Consider the following 12,648-nt stretch of genomic DNA (forward strand, 5'->3'; position numbering starts at 1 on the left):
AACTTCATTTCGAATAACACGTAAATAATCTAGCTGTAAAACTTTTGCCACGAGTTTTTGCCTGAGACATCGATGCTTGAAACACGGGACGATTATTAAGAACCAAAATCCCGAGCCAGGTCAGCTTGAATCACAGGCGAACACGTTTCAACGCTCCTTTACTTCCGGTTCACGCCCGCACTTTATTCTTTTTCTCTCCTCGCGCTACAACACTGTTGACTTCATGACAAATATTTTCCACATATTAGCATGAATAAAGTACTGAGCTGCACTTAATTCAAAATGCGCACTGAAAACGTAACCGACCTCAAAAATTTTTCGACGTGATGATATTTCCAGCTTTTGCACTGAAGTTGTCTTGCCCAAGGGTATACCAGTTTATTTTTTGTGAATATTGCATATTGATACTACTTCGATGAAGTGATTTAGCCTAGTATCAACCTAAAAGAAAAATGAAGGCTTACTAGGCTAATCATACTGCTTTGAGTATTTCGTTATTATTGCTTTCGCCGCATATTTGAAATTAGATGCACATCAATTGTTTTCTTATGTAGATAATTATGGCCTATGAAACACAGCAATGAAACTTTTTGGTTCAGTACTCTGACCTTAGTTTCAAACCGAAGATGACCTGTCTAAAGTATGCATTCCAGTTCTTCTGAGATGAAGAAGGAATTAACAGCAACCGCTATATCAGTACAACTAAAAACCATTAAAAGAGATAAGCCATTTTTCTTACCCGTTGTCAGCTGAATTGTTATTCCAGGTGTACCAAAATCTACTCTAAAATTGATGGTTTCCATTCTGAAAAACAATAACACGTATTATAAACAACTGAAGCGTACAAGAAATGCAACCAGCTTCCAGAATTTCTTCGCTTCCAGTTTTTAAGTTATAGCTCTGGCAAAGATGGCTCCTGAATTGATGGGCACATCACTATTAAGTTCCGTGCAGCTAGAATACTACTTAACGCACTAAAGATTTTAATAGCGGACGAAGACTCATGCATATAGTTTAAATGAGGGGCAAATAACCAAAGTACTTTGCTAGCTACCAATGTTATAAAACTTCGATAATTTTATTTACATACACAAATTAGTGTTTGTAAGTACGGACATCTTAGCAATCACGTAATGAGAGAGCATTAATTTTGTTATGGCCGACTCATGTGGCGCTGCTTTTCACTGTGAAATAGTATCGCAAGTCAGATTGCCACCTCGGCTCAGTGCAAGGCAACAAATTGCAATAGAGAAGATTAAAGTAGTCCATGAATTGCTTGCAGGCTGTTCTATTGCCTCTCAGGTATTTGGCCCTACTCCACTTCATCCGGCATGGCGATTACCTCAGCGAACTGTGATAACGTATACGGCGGTGGCCTCCTTTTCAAGCGGAAAACTGTTATCATTTGCGAGCACAGGAACTGTGAAATATTGTTAGATATCTATCATCCCTGATACGCAAGTAATTGTAGGTGTGTACCCAACACAGCGGGAAGACCGATGTGTAAAGAAGAGATAGTTAAATGTCCTCAAAACTAATGCAACATCAACTTAAAATGTGCGGTCATTGCAGACAGCACTATTGCGCTAGGTTCATCTGAACCAAAACTGTAACAGCTTTCCTCAGCCAAGTTATAGCTGGAACTATAATGGGAACCCTGAGCTTTTTTGTGTGCCTGTGTGTCCTTTCAGCAGCATGTCTCTCTCTAAGTTTTACTCTATCTCTTCAAATGAAGTAACTAGCCCATCAAAGCGCCTCACTCGAACTATGAAATGGAAAGCTTTTGCATCCTGGAATTTATATTATTTCTCAATAGAACAGGCTAAACCTAAGGAGTAAACTAAATCAGAAGATGAGTGTCCAATATTAAATTGGTAATGCTTCTATTTCAAGTTGGTTCTGAGCAGTTACTGTTGGTTATCTCTCGCATCACAAGCTGCTTAAAACGAAATGTAAGGCCTATTTGCTAGTAATAGGTCGAAAACATGCTGGACATACTTCTTTTCTAAAATGAGATTGCATCTTTTCGTTTCATCTAGTTTCATCTTTTCGTCAACTTTTAACGATCATCTCACGCGCCTGAATGAGGTCCTCACGTGTCTCGCTTCAGCGGCCCTTCAGCTCAACATCAAGAAGTGCCACTTTGCACAGAAGGAAAGTAAAATATTGGGACATCTAGTCAGCCATGACGGCATTCGTCCAGATCCTGAAAAAATCATCGCGGTCTTGAACTTTACTCGTCCACAACGGACTACAGAATTGCGCAGTTTTTTCGGCCTGGCGTCTTATTTCCGGCGTTTATAAGGCATTTTGCAAGTACTGCTGCTCCACTTCATGAACTACTTAAAGCACACAGCCCTTTCGTGTGGATTGAACAGTGCGAAGCTGCTTTTAATAACGTGAAGCACGCCCTCACATCAGACCCTGTTCCTGGCCACTTCGGTGAGAGCGCTCCAACCATCCTGCACACTGATGCCAGTGGTCTCGGTCTTGGCGCTGTACTTCTGCAGCGCGATGCAACTTCGCGTGAGAACGTGATTGCCTTCGTTAGTCGGACTATGACTCCAGCTGAGAAAAACTACACCATTACCGAGCAGGAGTGCCTTGCCGTCGTCTGGGCTGTCCAAAAGTTTCGCCCTTACCTATACTGTCGGCACTTCGCAGTTGTGACCAATCACCATGCTCTTTGCTGGTTCTCTTCGCTCAAAAATTCGACAGGCCGACTTGGCCGTTGGATTCTACGCCTGCAAGAATACCATTCTTACGTCACTCATAAATCGGGTCGCCAACACAGACACCGACGCTCTGTCTCGCTGCCCACTTTTGGAATCGGCTTGCTGTTTTTCTTCCCAATGCATTTCCACCTATGACGACAGCCGACCATCTCTTTCCCCGACGTATATCACAACAGTTTCATTTGACGACTGAGAACAAACGCGCTCTCCGCTCACAGCAATTAGCCGATGCCTACTGCCGTCCCATCATCGACCGCCTTATTGGCGCTTCGGACCCACCCAATGCTCGGCTTCGCCGACAACTTCGTAATTTCAAGCTCGAAGATGGCATCCTACTCCACTTCGTATATTGCCCTGATGGAACTCGCTGGATCCCTGTCGTACCGCGTGTGCTTCGCCCACGTATACTGGAGACTGTCCACGATCACGCTACTGCAGGTCACCTCGGTGTTGACAAAACCTACGACCGCGTGAAAAAACGATTCTTTTGGCTTGGCCTATCTTCCAGCGTTGCCAAATACGTCGCATCCTGCCCTCTGTGCCAACATCTCAAACGGCCGATTTCTTCGCCCGCTGGCCTTCTACAACCTGTTCCCTGCCCCGCCACGCCATTCGACGTAGTCGGCATCGACTTATATGGTCCCCTACCTCTCTCCGATGGGGGTAACCATTGGATTATAGCAGCTGTCGACCACCTTACACGCTACGCTGAGAAAGCACCTGTACCGACCGGTTCCTCTCAAGAAGTAGCAAATTTCTTTTGCGATCAATTGTATTACGTCATGGCGCTCCTCGGGTGCTCCTAAGAGACCGCGGCACGGCCTTCCTATTGACAGTCGTTGCCGAAGTTCTTTACGCGTCATCCACCCTTCATAAGACAACCTCAAGCTACCATCCCCAGACTAACGGGCTGACTGAGCGATTTCACCGCACCTTATCGGATATGATCTCCATGTAGATAACACCGGATCATCGAAATTGGGACACTATTCTACCATTCGTCACTTTTGCCTATAACACAGCAGTACAGCGGACTACCGGTTATTCTCCATTTTTTATCGTTTATGGCCGTCGTCCTACTACAATTCTCGACGCTTCCTTCTTCTCTACGCCCGACTACTCCACATCAGTACCTACTCAGTTCTTATCTCGTGTGGCCAGATGCCGTAATCTTGCCCGCCTCAACACAGCAGCGTGCCAGGAGGACCGCAAGAGTCGCTATGATTCTACGCATCGCGTGGTCTCTTATCGTCCCGGTGACGAAGTACTGCTTTATACACCACTGCGCACCCCTGGCCTTAGTGAAAAATTCCACCACCGCTACCTTGGTCCCTAGGAGATCATCAGCCAAACTTCTCCAGTTAACTACAAAGTCAAGCCTGTGGATCCCACAGCCGATCGACGCCACCGTGGAACTAAAATAGTCCATGTTTCTCGCCTGAAACCGTTTGTGCGCCGCGGTACATCGGTTAGGTAGGAGCGGCCAGGCTGCTCACTTCCGACCCCCCGGGCAGATGGTGTGAGCCTTCTGTGGACCTTCTTTCATTTGTACACACCATCATCATCGTCCCGCGGCGCCGGCTCCGGCGCGCGCCTGGGTTCGTGGTCTGATTAAAACGCTAAACAATGCTTCGCTGTCTATGCTGTCACGACTTCGCCGTCTCGACCTAGCCTTCTTTTACAATATGTTGTCGCGTTCACATATTCGTTGAAAAAATGGGAAGAACTTCTAAAAAAAGATAAACCTTGATTGCGATGTGACCTGCAGGAACTACGGCTCCTTGTAGGGCGATAAGTGAATCATCTGTGCTCTTAATGTTATTGCCGACGACTTGATTGCATCGAGCACTGCCCGAAGCTTTTTCAGGTGGTCTTCGAGGTTCGAAGAGCAGCCAACTACATCGTCTCGGTACACCAGTCAAATCTGCCATTTCAAGCCAGCCAGTGTCGTATCCATTGGTCGCCGGACATCGATGATAAGCGGCTGAATGGCATTATCTTGATCTAGAAGAGTCCGTCTGGTGTGGCGAATGCGATTGTTTCGCGGACTCTTTCGTCGATGTCAGTTTGCCTTGTCCCCGCTCTTCAGGATTATGGAAACGAAGTCCATAGCGTTCCAGGCCCGGTCGAGTGTCATCTATGCGGGGCAGTGCATAAACATTCTTCTTCGTTGCATTATTCAAGCGGCGGTAATTGTCCCAGAAAGGACATGTGTCGTTTAAGTCTTCACCGAAACAACTGGTGCCACACAGCTGCTATTTGCTTGCTTCACGTCATCATAAGGACGCATTTCCTCTTCTTGATCTGGTTGGCCTGGCATCTTCGCGCGAAAATACGGAAACAAATTTATAAATTTTCGTGGTAATACGACGCTTTGTTAACGAAGTTAGGGGATAGCAAAAAAGTACCTAAAACTTTGGAGGGTACGAACGTCCCCTTGTTTGCTTCGAAGTAGTGCTCGGTTAATGTCGAATGTAGGCTCATGGATAGGGTGGAATCATTGTCTCTGGCTTGGTAGGAGAGGGCGAAGATGTCTCGAATGTCTAGAAGCTTGTCGAAGAAATCAATTGTGCTTTGTTGAGATGCCAGAATTGTGCTTTGTTGAGAGGCCAAACTTGTGCTTTGTTGAGATGCCAGACTTCTCGGTGAATTTCGTACCTAGCATATGAAATTGACCTTTACGGAAATGCGCGATGCCCTTTGTTATACACAGACCATTATTCGATAGTGACATGCCATTTTCTTCAATGACACCTTCAGTCTGTCAGTGTCTTTGTATACACACAAAGACAACATTGTCTGAGCGGTGCGGTGCACTCAATGCTTCGTCTAGAACATTAAGAGTAACGTGTTGCCTGCAATTTGCCGCCGGAGGTATAGCTTTCTGCGCCGAAAGCTTGATAAGCTTTGAACGGAGGTCAATGTTTACCCCATGTACAGACATATAATATGGAGAGGCAACCGAAAAGAGAATAAAATAATATGCCTCTGGCCCCCATGTACAGACAGTCTATACCCAAATTTACGTCACGTCCGTTTGATCTACAACCAGGAATTGGGTACGGTAGGTACTTGCGTTGATTTCAAACCTTGCAGAGCATCACTCAGGCGCAGTAATGGGGTTGCCACCAGCGGTGACAGTGAGCGGGCTATCCCAAGTTACTTTTAGCGTCTTGATCTGTGAGACAAACGATCCAATAATAGCTGAATCGTTAGCTGTTGTGCCCAATAGGGCGTGATTGTGTGAATATCGACAGAAACTTCGAGGTGATTTGTTCGGGTCATTACGTTTCGCTCTATCCGTGGTGTACTGTCTTAGATTTGGCAAGTACTCAAGTCGAGGCCGTACCCAACCGCGTCACTTCGCCAGGACCCGTTGTCATTTTGAGGTCAGGTTGCGTTGTCATCGATGTTGTCGTGCGTAGTGACGGTGTAATTCTGGCGGGCTCTCCGATCATTGTGGGCGGCGGAGGATCGCATTAGTTCGCTGTGTAGCTACTATACCTGCCATGTTGCCCTGTTTAGTTTATCCTACGTGATATAGGGGACCTTCTGCTACGGAGGCTACTGCTCGGTGGCACAAACGTGCGCTGAGCGCAGATACGGAGAGGATATGACGGCTTGATGGAACTCCCATGCGCAAGCATTTTCAGCCTCCATCTGGCATATCAACGGGGCCGGTTGCTGGGGAGTTGCGTCGAATGCAAAGCTACTGAAGCCAAATCGTCTGTACGAGCAGTAGCATAGACTGTAGTTGGCCTCATAGTAATGGAAACATAGCCAGTGGTTTTATATCATCCAGGAGTCGCATTTCCCGGGGTGGGAGCGTCGTTCATATTCCAGGTAAGTGAGGGCCAGGACGCGCACAAGAAGCTCCTGAAGCTTCTTGTGTCCGTCTAAAGCTTCTTCTGTCCGTCTAAGGGGCTCCAAGGGTCTTGTAGGAATGTAGGACATCGCAATGCGGTAGCACATTGAAAGCGCAATGTAGAGGGAAATGACCCGTTGTAGTGACAATGCCTTCGACAGCACACAAAGTCCGGTGTTGCACTAAGTATGAGTTTTAATTGTGTTGGGTTACGCCCACAAAAGAACTAAGGATCTCTACAACGGCAATAACGTCAAGCGAGCTGTGCTGTCACCAAACTGCGAATGCCCGTTACACACGTGGGACATCAGTTTATAGTTTGCTACGACACATTTCGATAAACTTACAACCGAGACTAGAACCTAGAATATGTGCAAATCCGCTAGCGGCTAAAGTTATTCGCTAAACATATCGGCGCGCCTTGAGCGACAAGGAAAATGATAAAACTGAGGTAGGCGGCTGTGAGATCGCATACGATGTTACAAACCTTATTGATCTTGCCTACTTCATTCTGCGCAACAGAAGGAAATTGATAAGACGACATGAATGCGGTTGTTCGCAGCAACCGATAAACGTTACAATAGATCGCGGAAGTATGATTACGATGTAGTTGAGAGCCTCCAAAAACTGAGCGTCTCAAAAAGCAAATCAGCAGCGTCGTAGGAGAACTCAAGAAAGGCGGCACGGAACAGTGCGAGAGTTGAGAGGAATATCAGTGGCGGTTCGAAAGGGTTTCGAAGGAAATGTCCACAGCTGTTCTGGAAAGGAGGATAGCGCAGGAAGCTAATATCAACACTGGCTCCTCTAAAGCTTTTTTGAAACGGTCGTAGGCGCTCGAAGCGTATGTGCTTAAAATGCATACATCGCCGCCCGAGCTCCGAATTTGCTTCTGCAACCCTTCCACTCTATTTCACACAAAACAGGCCCCTAATGTTGGAAGGGAGGAGAGGACTAGAATGTCACCACTGCCAAAGAGAATAGAAGTTCTTCAAAAGCTGCCAACCTAAACATCATCATGAAAAAGCGGCTATCTCTAAAGCAGCGGCCTGACAAGAGGAACATGCGGAACAATAAGTTTTTGAATTGCGTCGCAAGTACAGAAGAAACGCACTGAGTAGCAAACAAGTAGGACAAACAAGCTCTTAAACAACCTTTCTCTGTGCTTTGTTCTCGTCTTGATCGGGCTGAAAAAACTAATGAAAAATAAAAAAGCCAGACCTCTCACGCTCTTTATGCAGATATATATGTGACACAGGCGTTCTGGCAACGATAACACTGATTGAATTATAGGAAGGGAAAAACGCTGTAACTCTCTCACTTGTTTCTGTGGTAACCTCAACCACGCCGTAAGGGAATTGAAGAAGTTAGGAGTGAAAGTGGAAAGAGAGAAAGAGGGGTGCAAGGCGCGCTGCCTAGAGAGAAGAAGGTACCAGCGGGCGCGAGCACCACACCCGCAGTGTTCAATTGGATTTTGCTTCAGACGCCTATAAAGTTCTATTTGTTATTTTTGTTCGAGGAGTATATGTCGTTTATATATCCGAGCATCATGCTAAATTATGTGCATATGAATGATCTACTTTGAACGTGCTTTGCAGCAAGTGGACAGCAATGCAAATTTATTGTTCGAGGAGTATATGTCGTTTATATATCCGAGCATCATGCTAAATTATGTGCATATGAATGATCCACTTTGAACATGCTTTGCAGCAAGTGGACAGCAATGCAAATTTAAGGAGAGGGGTTCCACTAAAACGAGTTCATATTCTATGGCAATGAGATAGTATAAAATGGCGATAAACATGGCGCAAGCACTTCTGCCCACCGCATGCCAGGTTCTTTGTATTTTTATTTTAAGAGAATACGTGGCAAGAAAGCCATAATCACGAAAGTGGACATGAGAGAACATCTTAAACCTGGAAAGCGCATAAAAAACACACGGACAACAGCAAGAGACAGACACACGAGCGCTCGTGCGTCTTTCTCTTGCTGTTGTCCGTGTGTTTTTGATGCGCTTTCCAGGTTTAACAAGTCTAACTAACTCGCCAAAACGCTGCCATTATTGAGAGAACATTATTCGCTTGAGTGAACGATTCCCAAGCGTGGTCCTGCGGGCTGCTAGTGAGAGTTCCATGAGCTTTTACGTGAGTGCCTCCCCTACACCTGTCTTATTAATTGATACACTTGAAGGTCAGGCACAGTGAGTGGTTAGCTGAAAGCCTGTTAGGAGCATTGAAATTTCTTGTACTAGATCATACTTTGATCACAATCACTTGGTTGTGACGATGGGAAGGGAGAGAGGGGTCATTTCGCAGCACGTATTCATGGTTTTAGAGGTTTCTTTAATGAAAACAATTTCAGAAGCCCTGCTCTGAGGGTTTGCTATGCGGTGCACTAGATAGGGGGAGCATGGCTGAGAAAGAAGGAGAAGAAAGGGAGGGCTTGCCCTCACTATATTTGTCTGATGGAGCTATCTTGATGAACAATTCGAGGCACAGGCCGCGAAGATCCAATGAATGAAGGTCGAGCCTAAATATAAATGGCATTGGCTGGGGCAGTGTCTCAACCTGAGGGTGGTATCATGCTTCGGCGGGATGCTTACGTCTGTCTTTTCGGCGTTTGTAGCATATAGTGACGTGGGAGTTGAACGGCACGCAGTTGATGACGTGCCGAGTCGTATCTGGAAAGGAGGGTCACAGATGTGCAATAGTTGCTGAAACTCGTTAGAAATTATGGAACCAGACGCACGGGATAGGGGATGCTAGTCCAAGAAGCTAAGCAACGTGTACGCCTCAATTTCTTGTATATCTCACGGAAGGGCAAGTAACATTCAGAAAAATGTACCGATTCATGAGGGGGTTTAATTATTTGGCTGGGCCTGGTACAAGTTTTCAAGCAAGTGCTTCGTTCCGCACTCTTGAGTTCGTTCCCGAAGCAGAGAAACTATTGGTAGCTAAATTCAAATAGTAATGACACTTAAAGGAGGTTTTACTGTATTTTAACAAGGAATATAGCCCTTTCTAAGCTACACGGCGAAAACACAACACAGCTAGCCTAGACAAACACCAGCGAGCTCGAGAAGCGCACCGGCACTTCGTCATTCTCTTCTTCGTCTTTGGAATATCCGCTTGTAGAGTTCATTACAATACCTAATGTTGATTGCTCCAATACAAGTTTATAGCGGTCACTCTCCATGCTGCGCCAGTTGATATCATGGGCTCAATATCTTCATTGTCCAACTATTTGAGGGTTTTGACTAGTAAAGTGCATCTGCACGGAGCTATGTTAACTGATCCAACTTTTGCTAATCTCAAATTCGCACCTCGTCACTACACAACCTCAACTTCAATCACAATGTCTTTCACCCACCAAGTATCAGTCACCCACCAAATATGCTCTCGTCGGCAAACGGGCTTGGCTGTTTGTAACACATGTCATGCCGGCTCTTGACCGGAACTCCTCTCCCCTGTGTAGAGGTGAGGTAATGAACCCGCCATATAGAAGCAGCCTTTTTCATGACCTTTCTCGTTTGTCAATATGGCTGTTTTACGCACTACACCTTGAAATGTCATGCACGTTTCGCCAGGAACTCATGCAGGTAGAAATACAACGGGCTCTATATGTGTGAGAAATGAGCTGTCGCTAGAACAAATTTCCAAATGAGTTTCCCAGTGTTCCTAGAGTTCAATTTCAAAGGACGATGTCGCAAGAAAAGTTTCAGTAAGGAATTATCTGCTTGGGCAACCTTTCGAAAAAATATTTGTACTTTGTAGTCTCCACTGTAAGGTACATAATCAAAACTATCAATCCTTCATCAACAGCATTCTCGATACCCTGCATTTATATATACTGTTACGGACGAGCAACGAAGAAGAAGCGGCGGGCAGTGGCGCGGGCAGGAGCGTTCGCGCTAGGCCCGCTAACATATTCATTAAACGTCAGCTACCATCGCCATCGGTCATGTTCTGTCGTCTTTCATCATCGGCTTGCCGCATCGTAACATTTGGTTGGAGGTGCTGGGTATGATCACCCCCTCATCCTGGACCGCGGCTTCGGTGCCCTGCGACTTCTTGCGCCGTCAGCTGAAGGTTAGGAGCAGAGGTGGGCATCCTCATGAGGTTTCGACCTCATGAGGTCGACCTCAACCTCAAAATGACCTCAACCTCACGGAGTGAGGTGAGGTTGAGTTGAGGTCGGTGACAGCTTAAAATTTTTTGAGTGAGGTCACGAAATTGGACCTCAACCTCACACGTGAGTTTGAGGTTGAGTGAGGTCGTCATTGTGTGAGGTCGAAATTGTGAGGTCCAGGCTTTTTGCTGTTGCCGCGGCTTTCTTCGAACAGCGCCCCTTTTGACGCGGAGCTCAAGCGTACTGCCGCGGTGTGCCCGCCGACTCTCGGTGTTTGGTTACCCCCCAGTCGGACGACCGGAAGCCGCAGCCCCTGCCCAGCTTTCGGCATTACACCGTAATGTCCGCAGCCCGAGGACGCTTCCCTCTGGTCTACTTGGAAGGAGATATATTTTATTTTTTTACTTCACGAACTCCTCGAGTCCTCATGCCCCCCGCCAGCCACCCCCGTTTCCTCTTACTTGTTTGTGCCGATGCTTGCCGCAGGCTCAAACACCCAGGAGCGCGCAAAGCACATAACTCACGTCGACCTGCGGTGCTTTTGTCGGATGCCGCAAAGAAACCAGCAAACTAAAAAGCGAAGCAAATTTTCTTTGCGCAGACGGCGCGGAGCAGAACTGTGTCTTGTGCATGCCCGTTTCCAGGCGCTAACGTCACGGCTGCTGCCTTACATTCGATAAAGGACCCCGCTGTACATTACACGGAAACTTAACAAAAAATGGTGCAGCGAAATTGTTAGAGGACGTGATACTGACAGATAAAAAAAAACATGAACAAACCAGAAAAACCAGCACAATACCATCTGGGCATTTTTTCGAAGTCCTCCCTTTCGAATTGTACGTCATCATTCTATATTCCGGTCCTGTAAATTTATATTCTTGTACTCTCCAGAACAACCTCTCTTTGGTCTTGTGCTTGCTTGTTTTTTCTAACAGATTCACAGGTGGCCCCGAACAACTGCAATGGGATGAAGGTGCTAGTGTAGCGGTAAAACATGCAACAGGATGAAATGGACGGCACAGCTTATAAGACGCAACGGGTATACAGGAAAAAGCCTGCGCATGTTAACCATTTGCCGAGATAGAAGAGACAAAAAAATATATGGGGCTTGTATGCAGTCAAGCGCAATGAAAAAAAATAAATGATTTCGCTCCGCTAAGGCCCTTTATTTCTCTCTCAAATTCTAGTGAAATCAAGCAATGCAAGAGGAAGGAGGAGAGTAAGGGATTCGTTACTTCATAATATTAGGTTTCTCTTGATATCTCTTATTCAGGCGCAGAAAAAAAAAGAGAAAAGCGTTCTCCTACATGTTTTTATGAGCTAGAAAGTATTGAGATGGTTTCCGGCTCGACATTTTGGTGTCTAGAGGGACGAATTGGTGTGGCGAACTGAACGTGCATGTCTGTTTTGTGCTCAAGTCTGCTTGAGACGGACACATCAATCGGATGAAAATTTTTGTGGCCAGATGTCGGAATAATTTTTTCAGATATTTGTTTTTTTCTTTAAAAATCAATTTCGATGTACGGGATATGAAGCCAATTACATGCTAGCCCTGAGGAATGCAGTATTAAGCCAATGTCTCAAACCTTCCATACGCTCTGGGAAGCGCAGTTCTCTCCTGGTTTTAGTGTGCGATATTTGTTATTACTTTCGTCAACATGGTATTTATTTATATATATTTTCTTGTTTGTAATTAAGTTCGTTTATGTGATGTTAGGAAGATAGTGAGAGACCGGAAAACGTGGCGTGACATGGTCCATAGGGTCACGAAGAGTCGGACACGACTGAACGACTGAACTGAACTGAACTGAATTAAGTTCGTACTCTGCCGAAAAGAGAACAAACAGGCTTCTTCCCTCACATTAGGCTCTTTCTTTGGCATCTTTTCAGAGGCCCATTGCCCAACCCTCCTTTCCATTTACC

The sequence above is a fragment of the Amblyomma maculatum genome, chromosome 10, assembly GCF_055883805.1.
Source record: "Amblyomma maculatum isolate TAMU_Amacu chromosome 10, ASM5588380v1, whole genome shotgun sequence".
NCBI classification, from domain to species: domain Eukaryota; kingdom Metazoa; phylum Arthropoda; class Arachnida; order Ixodida; family Ixodidae; genus Amblyomma; species Amblyomma maculatum.